A 12,372-nucleotide genomic window follows, 5' to 3' on the forward strand; every position below is an offset into this window, starting at 1 on the left:
TTAATGTATATGAAAATCCAGCATATGTTAATGCTCCATAAGGAACAGCTCTTGTGGGAGGTTCCTTTGTACTTTAAGAAATTTTCCAAAAAACTAGTTATTCTGAGACCAGTTTTTCCATCTCCATCAGTGTTGTATGAAATACATTAAAGAATGACTTTCATGCCTCAAATGACTATTGTTTTTAAAAACTGGAATGATGACTCTGTAGCTTAGTAAACACCACACAAGTGGGCAGAACATATGCATATGAAATTCATAAGCATTTTTCCATTCATTTGAGCAAAAGACACATCTCTCTATCTTCTCCAGCTTTACAGAACAGATCAAGGGTCCAACCATTCTTCATTTCTTTCAGCCAAGCCTGACATCCAATATGCCTGACTCTGTTGCTTTCAGAAATAATTAGGTGTTGAAAGCTCTGACTAGAAGGATTAGAGATATGAATAACAACTTGACAGATCAAATCAAATACATTCTGATTTGATTACATTACTAAGTCAATTATTATTTCTTGTCACATTAATTATGGCAAGAGTTATAAAATGTGTCTTCCAATAATTCCCTAACTAAATCATAATGGCCATATCCTCGTGGTGAATCTGCATAACAGCAAGGGTACATATTTGTGCCAACAGTAGAAGAGGGAATGTAAGGAGGAAAGAACTTTTTTTTAAGATTTTATTTTTAAGTAACCTCTACTCCCAACATGGGGCTGGAACTTAACAACCCCAAGATCAAAAGTCACATGCTCCACCAACTGAGCTAGTCAGGTGCCCCAAGAGGAAAGAATTTTTATATTAGTTTCTTTACCAAATATTAAGCCCCCTCTCTGTGTTAGGCACTGGACTTAGTTATAAATGTTGAGGGTAGGGAAATAAAAATATTTAGCCCCTGCTACCCTCAAGGAGCTCACAGCTCTGAGGGTGAGAAAGGCCTGTAAACAGACAAATCCATTTTAAGACGCAGGAAGGAGATGAAAGGCACAGTGACAAAGTGGAAAGAGGCTTAATTCTGATGCTGTGTTCAGAAAAGTCTTTATAGAGGATTTTCTGTTTGGCTCTCATGTTACTTGCATCAATTCTACCCAGAAAGTGGCTAAAAGATATTTTGCTGAATAAGATCTTTGTTAGTAGGATAAATGACCCAGGAACATACTGAACATCAAGGCCTAGAGAAAAATCACAGTGCTACTCGGTCCCAACAGTACACACAGAGTTTTCAAATGAGACTAAGAGGTACTTAATGTTGAATCAAAATATAAAGTTACTTTGATGTATGAGTGTGTGCTTACATGTATTCTTGAGTTTGAAGGTTCCTCCCATGAGCCAAGTGCATGGCTAAGCACATCCTACTTACTACCTTAGATCACTTAGCTCATATATTTCTCTTGAAGCACCAAATCTCAATGATTTGGTGATAGAACATTGAAAATTAGAGAGATTGAGTAATTTACTACAATCACACAGCTATCATATGACAGCACTAAGATTTAACCTGGTCATTGCTGATTTCAGAGACATTCCATTGTGATTATGGAGGAACTTAAAACGTAGACACTATCATTCTACATTTACTCTACATTCTATGAGGTGGGTCAGAGCACATAACTGACTTGCTTGAAATCATAAAGCAATTTCGTAGCAGCGCTGGAATTTATACTTCAAACACACAAGCTGCCTCCAGGTGACTCTTCTCTTTTCAAACTCTGTATTGAGCCAAAGTATGTGGTCTGGGACATCCTGTAATCTACATATATATGATATAAAATGAATGATGCAGAGCAGACCCAATGGTTTGAAGAAGAACAGACTGCTCTGCCTAGAAGTTTTACAAGAATTCAACATAATGTCAAATTCCAGATACTAATTTTACTTTCTTGGTTTTTTTTTTTTAAGGATTTATTTATTTGAGAGAGAGGGGGAACCACATGTGAATGGGGGGAGGGACAGAGGGAGAGGGAGAGAGAATCCTCAAGCAGACTTTCCTCTGAGTACAGAGCCCAACACAGGACTTAATCTCACAACCCATGAGATCATGACCTGAGTCAAAACCAAGAATCAGACACTTAACTGACTGAGCCACCCAGGTGCTCCTACTTTCTTGATTAATGGAGGAAAGTGGAGAAAAGAAAAAAGATTCAATTAAGCACTCTGCTAAGAACAACAATAATTACAATAGCTGTCCTGCACCTGGCATGTATTATAAAGAATTATAAGCATTTTATGGATTAACATGTTTAATCTTCATAACAACCTTAAAAAGTAGGTTTCCTTATGATTCTCATTCTACAGAAGTAGAAACTGAGGAGCAGAGAATTTAAATCTCTATCCCTAGATCACAAGATGAAAAAGGTAGCATTAGTCATCATTCAAATGCTCATGGTTTATAAATGTATTCTCATTTAACATTGGATGTAATCATATGAAATGTTACTGCCATTTTGCAGATGAGAAAACAGACTCTGAGAAGGAGAGTGAAATGCCCAGGGGGTCATCAAGAGTAAGCAGCAAAGATAGGATTTTAAGCCCATGGCTCTGAGTTTGCTTTGGGCACTAGTTAACTGTTAGACCAGAAGTATATTAAAAAAGTGCACTTGGATATCAACAAATATTCATGAGATCCATATGGCATGGTGGAGACATAAAGGTTGGCTACTCTTGAATCTATTAGTCATAGGTTGAGTGAATCTATTTGTCATTTCTCTATTGTCTCCAGCTCCTTTCAACTACTGACTGATGACTTCAACGATAGGGGTTAATCTGTTAACTAAATTATCCTTAACCAAATCAGACCATGTCCTAGCAGCCTCACACCCACCAACAGCTTAAAACTAGAATTTCTCATTCCTTTTAAGAGGTAGCTATAACATAAACACTACACTCTAGAACTCGTAAAGTAAAACCTTTAGAGCTAACTGTATGGATTCAAATCTTTACTTAGATTATTTCAATCTGTGTGACCTTGGGCAAACTATTGATCCTTTCTAGGATGCACATTTTCCTGGTGTCTATCATAGTTATGAGTGAAGTCCCACATCTAGCCAAGGCCTCAAGTCCTGATATGACTCCCAGACCACTCACATAATTGTTACTCACAGCCTAACTCTTTTTGGCACCCTCCCAAATCTTGCTTTCTGTGTACCTAGGCTATTGGCTGAGACACTGGGTCACATGAAATTTCCCATCTGAAATCATGATGGTGCCATCCTCATGACTTTAAGCATATGCGCAGATTCTTGATTTTCATGGATATCAAAACGAGAGAAGACAAAGCCTGAGTTATCACACCTTACGGACGATCATCCCACTGACTCTTGTTAAATCCATTCAAAAAAGATTCCTACACCGTGTAGTACTACCACAGTTCTTCCCTAACCTTGTTCCCTCCCCTTTCTCAACACCTGCCCAAGATTCAAGTGTTAGTGTATGTAACATGAGTTACATATCACTTAAAATGGCCAAAAACAATCCAGAGGAAGTTTTCTAGTGTTCTATCCTTGAACCTCTCTCATCCAGTATTTTAGATCAAACTTTCCATCTCAGGGTCAGATTATAAAAGGCATGAGCCTAAAATCTGAGGAGATGTTTTAATGTAAATTACATAATGGATAAAGATGGATTTGGATGGAAACTAAGTTACCATTTAAAGATACTATTTTCTGTGATTCCACTTATTAGGATTTAGTTTTTTAACTTATAAAATTGTAAGTTTTTTAATTTATAAAATTGTAAAACCTGTCTAAAGTTAGGGGATCAATAAGAATGATGTTTCAAGATTCCAGACAGTTCTAAGATAAATTATTATGAGACTGATAGTTTTACATTTTGTGGTTTTTAATGACTGCTGTTGGCCCAACCTACCCAAGAATTCAAGATTATGCAGCAAATGCTAACGCACTTCTTAGCATTTACATAATTGGTCCCTAACAGAGTTTATTTTGCTTTAATTTTCCAGATTTTATATACTAATTCAGTATTTTGCCAGAAGTTGAAGATCTTTCCAACAATCTGTACTCATGAGGGAGGCAGAGCTTCCTATATGTAGTGGCTGAAACAATTTGGTCCAAATGGTGGATGCCACAGACAAAATATCCAAAGATTGTTCACTTGAAAATTATGACACTTTTTCAGGATTTTACATTGCATTATTTGTTTTATGGACTATTCAGTATGCATTGCACCAACACTAATTACTGCACTAATAAGTCAGTGTGTTACTAAGATGTTTTGCCATTATAATTACAGCCACATGTTGTTGTCCTTCCTCAAATAGTCCAGGCTTAATTGCATCGTTTTTCAGGAGAATTTATGTGGTACAGCTTAATTCAAAATTAGTACATGAATAAATGAAGTGCAAACTATTTTCTGCACTGACTCACATGCAGAATAAATGTCGAGAGGAAAGTAGCCAAGCTTTCATGTTCCCAGTTGTCTATGGTAATTTCCATGATGAACCTCCAGTGGTAATTTATGGAATGGAGGTCACAACTGGCAGAGGAATCTGAGTGGATGTGTGGAAAGGGTGTTGTACAAGGTAATAGGAGCATGGGTTCTAGTCTCTGCCAGTCATTTGTCATATGACTTTTGGGGGTTATTTTCCTTTCCTGAGGCTCCAGTTTCTTTATCTGAAAATTTAGGAAGTTGTTCAAATGATATTAGGTTCTCTCTAGTTTTCTCCTCTAATGATGAGTTATTTCTACTAGTGTGCTTCTGTAAAGATAATATTGAAAGTCTGCCTTCCCTTAAAAGAATTACTATTCTTTCCCATGCTAAAAATTAATGATGATGCCTACTATGGAAATAACGCAGGTTGTTTGAATTCTACATTCTATAAGCCACCTCCATTCCCAAAATGAACCTATATGATCTCTTCCTTACACTTTCATTACTTTACTTTTTTCTATCTCTTTCTTTTTCCTTTCCTTCTTGCTAACAAAGTTGACCTGTGCTCATGAATACGTACATATTGCTATCCTGGTCTTTGGAAGTTGGGCTCCCATTGCCAATAGCCTTGTATGTTGGTATGGGAGAAAGGTCATTTTACCCTTTCTGCAGTGTACACTTAGATTGTTCTTTAGTTTGTGATGTTAAGTTCTGAAATTTTGAACTAAATTCTACTGGTGGTGGGGTGTATAGACCTTGGCCCAGAGGCAAACTCATCCCTTTTTTCCACAGAAGACTTAAAGCAGCAGGCTGGGTTAGATGAGACAAAAAACACCAGTCTTTGTCCAACAGTCCTTGTAAACAACTCCATGTTTTATTTCTGCAAAGAACCTGGATTTAAGAGACAGGTTTTATCTCACAGGAGTGAGTAGAAAGGAAGGATAGGAAAAGAGAAATAACTATCTAGGGCCATATACTGTTTACTGCCTCAAATTGCATCCTGTTTCTACCCCACTTGGACAAATCTCTGAAACTTGGTTTCCTCAAATGTAAATTGGAGACAATCTTACTCACAAGATTAAATGAATAATCTATAAAGCATATGTCCCACAAGGCCCCTAAAACCTGTCAGTTTCTTATATCCATAAAGTTAAGCCAATAAATACATGTGGTTAGTGGTAAGAACATTTCAGGTGGTGATAAATGGGTCAACAACACTGTAGAGGTGGAAAAACAAGGTATGTTCAGGGACTCCCAAAATGAAATGGAAACTTGAAGAAAGGAAGAAGTAAGAAAGAAACATGGAATGGTAGGTGGGGGCCAGATCTTGGAAGGCGCTGGATGTCAAGTTGTAGAATTGAGCTTTATGCTGGTTCTGAGAGAGAGGATTTAGTAATGGAATCTTGAATTCATAGTGAGGAGTTTGCAGGGTCTCCACAAGGCTATAAGATACTCTCGTGCAAATAATTAAAAAAATCACATCTTCCTCAAGATACTTCTTCCATCAGTTAGAAGTTTATGGTAAATATACAATTCTATAGAGTTTATGATATAAGATAGGCATCCCTGTGCAGTGCATCTGAACAATTACAGGAGATACTGAGATATCTGTGGCCTATGGAATTCTTTAATTCCCAAAGGTGGAATGGAGCAAGAAGTGATGAATTCATTCATTCTTTCTTTCAAAAATATATTCCAAGGGCCTTTCAAATGCCAGTCAGGGTGTTAGGAACTTGAGGTACAGCAATAGAAAGCCACATTCCATGACCCTGATGAACAGAGGGGCAAGATTAAGACAAGATAAACTATTTGGTTGGTCATAGATTTCTCCCATAATATCGGAAAGCTGAAGTGATTATATACATGGTGAGTATCTGACATTCTTGACTTAAAGCAGTGGTTTTTAATCTCCAGTGGTGATTTTGCCCCTCTGGGGACATTTGGCAATGTCTGGAAACATCTTTGGATGTCACCACCTGGGAGCAGGGAGGGGCAAACTACTGGCATCTACTGGGTAGAAACTAGGGATACTGTTAAATATCATACAAGGCACAGAACATCCCCCCCGACCCAAACAGCAAGCAATTATTTAACCCAAATGTCAATAGTTCTAAGGTTGAAAAACCTTGCTATAAGTAAATATTATCCATTATGCTACTGTGAGAGTTCATATAAGAGATAATCAAGCATGAGATAAATTCCAGCAATAGCACTAGGTAGAAAACGTAAGTGAGAGAATGAGATCATTAAACATAATAATAATTGGAGGTGGAGTTGCAGCAAGGGAGAAGAGTCAAAGATAGGTCTAAGAATTATAGGTTGAATGACAAGAACAGCGATGACATTGCTACTAACATACTAGTCATAGGGAAGAAGGGATGGATTTGGTTTTGATATGTTGAGTTGATGATATGTGATGGACACATACAGGAAGACTCAGAGATGGGAGTGGGAAGACCATTCAGGCCACTGGAAACCCCAGGGTGTAGAAGTCTTAGGCAGTGTACTTGGAAGATGTGCGGTGAGTTGCATCTTCAGATGGCAATTCTGCACACAACACACTCAATGAAAAGAAATGCCCCATAGGCTGTGGTTTTGATGGCTGAAGAACTTGGACAGTTCCCATCCCCTCACCCCCATCCCTCAAAAAACCACAACTTATCCCTCTCTACATCCACATTTGCTTCCTTCCAGGCTAAATTCTTTTGAAGTTAATGGCTACAATGGATGGGGAAGTGTGGGGAAGGAGTGGAATCTGTCCCACACTTCTTCAATTTCCATTAAATTACATAGGTCTTGAAAGATAAAAGGAAAAGTTCTGGGGGCAAAACACATTTTAGGTTTCATTGAACCACACTTTGGGTTTCCTGATCCAGGACTTGAGCATTCCATTTATTCAGCCAGACCATGAGGCAAACCATTTCAAGGCTGAAACCAGTTGTGTGGAATCTAGGACCCACAAGACCAAGGTCAGGGATTGTGTGAATCTCCTCTTTATCAGAGGAATGTAGCAATTGCACTTTATGGGTGTTTCCATTTTTATGAGGTTAGAAATTTACCATTGATAGAGAAATAGAAGTAAGCCTATCTGCCTGTCTTCCTGCCTTCCCTATTTCCTTTCTTTCCTTTTTCTTCCTTCAACAAACATTTATTAAATGGTGACTATAGACTATTTTTTTAGATCTCAAATATAGAAATATGATGTTTTATAGTAGTCAAAGCAATTTTGCATTTTGTTGCTATCTACTCCTCATAACCTCACAACCACTCTCCACGAGGGAAACCAGGTGTTATCATCCTCATTTTTCAGACAGGAAGCCTGGGCTCAGAATAGTTGTATCTTAAAGTTATATAGCTATTTCTTTATATACTCAGGACTAGAAGCCAGATCTCCTGATTTACTGATCTGAGTGAGAGTAGCAGAGGGAACTTTGTGAAGTGACCCATAGGTCACTTAAAGATAATTCACTGTAAAGTCCAAGCATGAATGAGGAAGAGATGGTAAAAAAATGAATCTTGTGACTGGATTGTCTATTTCTCTGGGCTTGGTTTCCTAATCTGTAAAATGGGAGTACAAGATGAAATAAGTGGCTTTTAAAGTTTTGGTTTTTTTAATAGCTAAAATGTATTTTCAAATAAAACACTCTTTAGAACCTTGAAACATAGAACAGATTAAAGTGGATCTGTTTTGATTGAAATAGCTGCAGTGATCCCAGAACAGTCCTCCTTGGTCCCTTGACATATCACCTTCACTTTACCACCAGTGGCCACTTAGGCACCTGCAAGTCTTAGAATTCTTCAGATCATGGTATGAAATCCCCTGGGCTGCATCCTCCTGACCTAACAGTCTGTGTTTCTAGTTATGATCATCTCTTGTCTAGTATGCACATTGCTTTCAGATCCATCATTTCAGATGAGGAAACTGAGTTCATGAAAGCTTAAGTAACTTTCCCAAGATTATTCAATTAATATAATATGACTTCAATACCTAGGCTCTTTGTACTTCTTGGTGCTGCTTCCAATGGATCTGAAATGCCTTGCCTCTACAGAAAGGAATTCCTGTATAGCTGTGGTATGTGAGATCTAAGGCCATAGAAAGTTGGTCAGCTTACCCTTCCTGCTCTGTAAAGGAAGAGGCTCTCTGTGTTATCCCCAGTTGTACAGCATAGCACGCCAGCCTGTCTCATAATGTTATTTTAGTCACGATATATAAGCCAAATGGAAAAAAAAAGATTTTGGCTCTTATCTCAGGCTTGGACCATATGGTTATGACAGAGTAGAGAAGGAGCAGTGGGGAAAATTTATTCACTCCTTCATTCAACAATGTGCTATATGCTAAGTACTATATTCTAAGTATTGGCAATATGGAAGTAAGCACAAGAAATAAGATCTTTGCCCTTATGATGCTTACAGTCTTGTGATGGAAATAAAGCATTAATCAAGTTAATATTTGTGAAACAACCAACTGGTAAGTGATAAGAAGGCAAGATATTGTTTCTGTGAGAATATAGAACACCTAAACAAATTTGGGAGATCAGAAAAAGCCTCCCAGAGGAGGTGGCATTTGAACTGAGAAACAAAGGAAGAGAGAAAAATTAAATATTGTGAGAAAAAGTGGTACAGGGAAAGGGAACCGCAGAAGTACGGGGAAAGAGAGAAATTTGGCTGGACTGGAGAGAATGAAGTGGGCATGGTATGAGATGGGCTGATGACACAGAGTCCAAGCCAGGCCGATGACAGACTGTGTAAATGGTCTGGATTTTATCCTCAGTGTAATGGGGAACCACCAAAGAGTTGAAAATTGGGGGTGACAGGATCATATTAGGGTTTTAAATAGATCACTCTTGTTGCTGCATGGACAATGGTGTATAGGCCTGAAATATTCTGGGTCCTTCTTGTCTTAAAAGTAATCAAAACCACCAAGCAGACTTTTGAAAACAGTCAAATAGGATTTAATCTAAGATTTGATGAAAGCCTAATGAAAGTAAGCTTTTTAGTACTTGAGAATTTGACATGTATGTATATAATTGAAAAAAAAATGACCTGATTTTAAATTTGGGATCATTAGCTGTGTGATATCAGACTAATTATTTCACTTCTCTGTACCTTAGTTTCCTCATCTGCCAAAAGAAGTAACAATATCTACCTTAAATAAATGTTAAAAAAAAAAACATGTTTAAAAGGAGCAAGATGTCTGACACTGAATATTAATTCAGTACATATTAGTGATTTATATACAGTTTAAGTTTTATGTCATGAGCTGGTAATTGTTTAGTTTATAAATAAACTAAAGGGCAGCCTGACACCCAGATGTCTAAATAAGAAAACTAAACAGATGATTAAAAATCACTTATTGAAATGAACAATGGAAATTGGTATTACATAGGCTAACAGGTGCTTAATTGCCATTTCCTGCCCAGGGAACATGTTCCCAGGAGCAGTGTGCCCAGCAGGTGTCTGAGGCTGCACAGGTGGAGTCTCTCCTTGCATACCTCATCTAGAAGTGCCAAATGCATATTTTGGCAATCTAAGCCCAAAGGGCCCAACATTTTCAGCAAGATTTAGAGCCAGAGCCTCTTTTGCAAAAGCAACCAATTTAGCTTAAAGCTGGAAGCTGTGCTGATCCAGAAGACAGCCAATACTCATTTGGCATCTGGAGCACAAAGCCAGCCAAAGCCAAAAGGCTATTGCCCCATCCACAAAGGGGTGTAATCATTGCATCCTAGCTAGCCCTTCTAGGGAAGATGATCATGGTACCCTACCCGGGTCCCCTTTATGAGGCAAATACATCCATCCATTGGTGCCATGAGTACTGGTTGCTAAAAGCACAGAGTTATCCCCTTCCCTGGAGAAATCCCCTTCATGCCTAGAATGTTAGGCCCCCTCTTACCCTGGGGGAAGACTGCAGAAAAGGAATGATTAACATGGGGCTATAGAAGGCTGGCCTCTTGCCTGATGATGGGGCTAAATCTCTGTTATAACAGGCTCCAGATGCCGTTATAGGATAAGGATGAAGCTAGTCTTCAGTTGTGAGCACATCCTTAGCTTTCTCCCCTGCCCCAACCCACCCCTGCCTACCCTGGTCCTTATACTCCCTTTCTCCTGAGAATACACCCTTCAATAAACCATTTGCTCAAGAATATCCATATCAGACTCTTTCTAGGGAATCCTACCACATTTAAAACATTGAATTGTTTCTTGAGAGCCTATCAAGGAATTATAGTTAAAAGCAAGAGCTGTTAAAACAGATCTGGGTTTGGATCTAAGCTCTGTCACTGACTGGCTTCATGACCTTAGGAATGTTTCTTCTGAATAGAGAAAGTAAAAATTTCTCTATAAGTAAAAATGAGACAAGCTGTTGTAAGAGATAACAGTTTGAAAAGTACTTCGTTTTTAAGATTACCTGTGACCTTGCATAATACAATTGCTCAGAAAATATTTGTTTAGTCAATAAACCCTTATTTATCGTTCACCAGACACTATGTTTGTACTGGAGATTGAGACCAGTCTGAGGCAGATCAACAAAGGTTATGAGAGAGTGAGATGTGTCCTACAGTGGTGACACTGAGGGAGGGTGGCTGGGGGATATGGAAATATTAGTTACGAGGAAACAATGTAAATACTTTCATGTTTCTGTATGATCATATACTTTCTGAACAAAAATTATTAGAAATCTGGATTTAAGGATAACTAATTAGTAACCCTAAAATAGTAAAATACTCCAGAGAGAGAGAAAGAGTTAGGGGTTTATCCCACTAGAGCTAGGTGTTTAAGTCTCAAAGGAAGATAAAACCGGGAGCCATTTGTTACAAAGTTTCCAAAGGATTGCAACCATCTTGGAAACTTTTCCAGAGACGATTTGTTTATATTGAGAAAGATTTCTCTCTCTCCCTCCCTATTCCTGAGATAGGGGTGAGGGGTGGCAGCTGTGTGGTGGTTCCTACATAAGCAACCAGATTCATAATTTTGGGAATCCTTTCTTTATATATGCAGTGTGACATTTGCTCTCTCATCACTGTCCTGAGGGGTAGAATGGGGTATAAGGAATCAATGCAGTTATTGCTGTAAGTAATCATATGCCTGGTCTTTGATCCATAAACCCAATGCTTGCTTTCAGAATAAAATAAATAAATATGGATATTCAAATTTTATCAGTGGTATATCATGAAGAATGAACTGGGGTTCCCTGGGCAGAAATATATTCCAGATAGAGGAAGCAAAATGTGCTGAAAGATGGATACATGCAAATAAAATTCAGTGATACTGTAAGTATATAAGCATTTCAACTGCTTATTTAGAATCTGTGTTCATTCCGCATTATGCACGGCCCATCTCCTTTTTGCTCTTATAAAGTAATAGTGTTTGGCCATCACTGGTGATGTCTCAGTGGTATCCTATTTAGGGAAGGAAATATTAAGCAAATATTAACATTATGTCTTGAAGTGTTATAAAGAACACAATATTTTTTTCTTAAGTGTCAAAAGCAATGTGAATTGAAATAGAGATGCTTTGCTTCCTCAGGGGGCATTAGAAACCAGCAAGGTGCCAACCTGTATACATGTATGGATTGAAGTGAGTTGATCCACACAGACCCAATAGAAGGAGATTACCATCTATAGAAACAAAGAAAGTGATTCAGGGGAGAAAAATCAAGGAACATGAAGAACACAAGAATTGAAGAGACCCCATTGATGTCTGGCGTCATTTTTCTCCATCCCAGCCCTAATTGTAGCTGCCCAAGGCTAGGGGCTTCCCAGGCGATACTTCTGTGGTTAAGAGGTTTGAGGTATTTAATAACATATTTGGAAAGCCTTCTTAAGTCCACTTTAAATGAAAAACATTAACTTAATGATATAAGAAGACAGACTTTCCTCTTTGAATAATATTTTTAGAACTATGCAAATACACATACAGAGTTATGATGTTGGCAGGCACGTTAATAGAAATGCCAGAAGAAAGTTTCTTACCTGCAGTAATAATAATAATG

At 38.1% G+C, this 12,372-nt stretch overlaps 1 protein-coding gene across 10 annotated transcripts in view; it reads left to right on the plus strand.

The window, feature by feature from the left end:
- The window catches only part of LOC118546233 (uncharacterized), a 567,633-nt gene that overhangs the window by 435,286 nt on the left and 119,975 nt on the right, over positions 1 to 12,372 (plus strand). The gene's annotated exons all lie outside the window — the stretch shown is intronic.

Source organism: Halichoerus grypus, chromosome 5, assembly GCF_964656455.1.
Source record: "Halichoerus grypus chromosome 5, mHalGry1.hap1.1, whole genome shotgun sequence".
Classification (NCBI taxonomy): Eukaryota; Metazoa; Chordata; class Mammalia; order Carnivora; family Phocidae; genus Halichoerus; species Halichoerus grypus.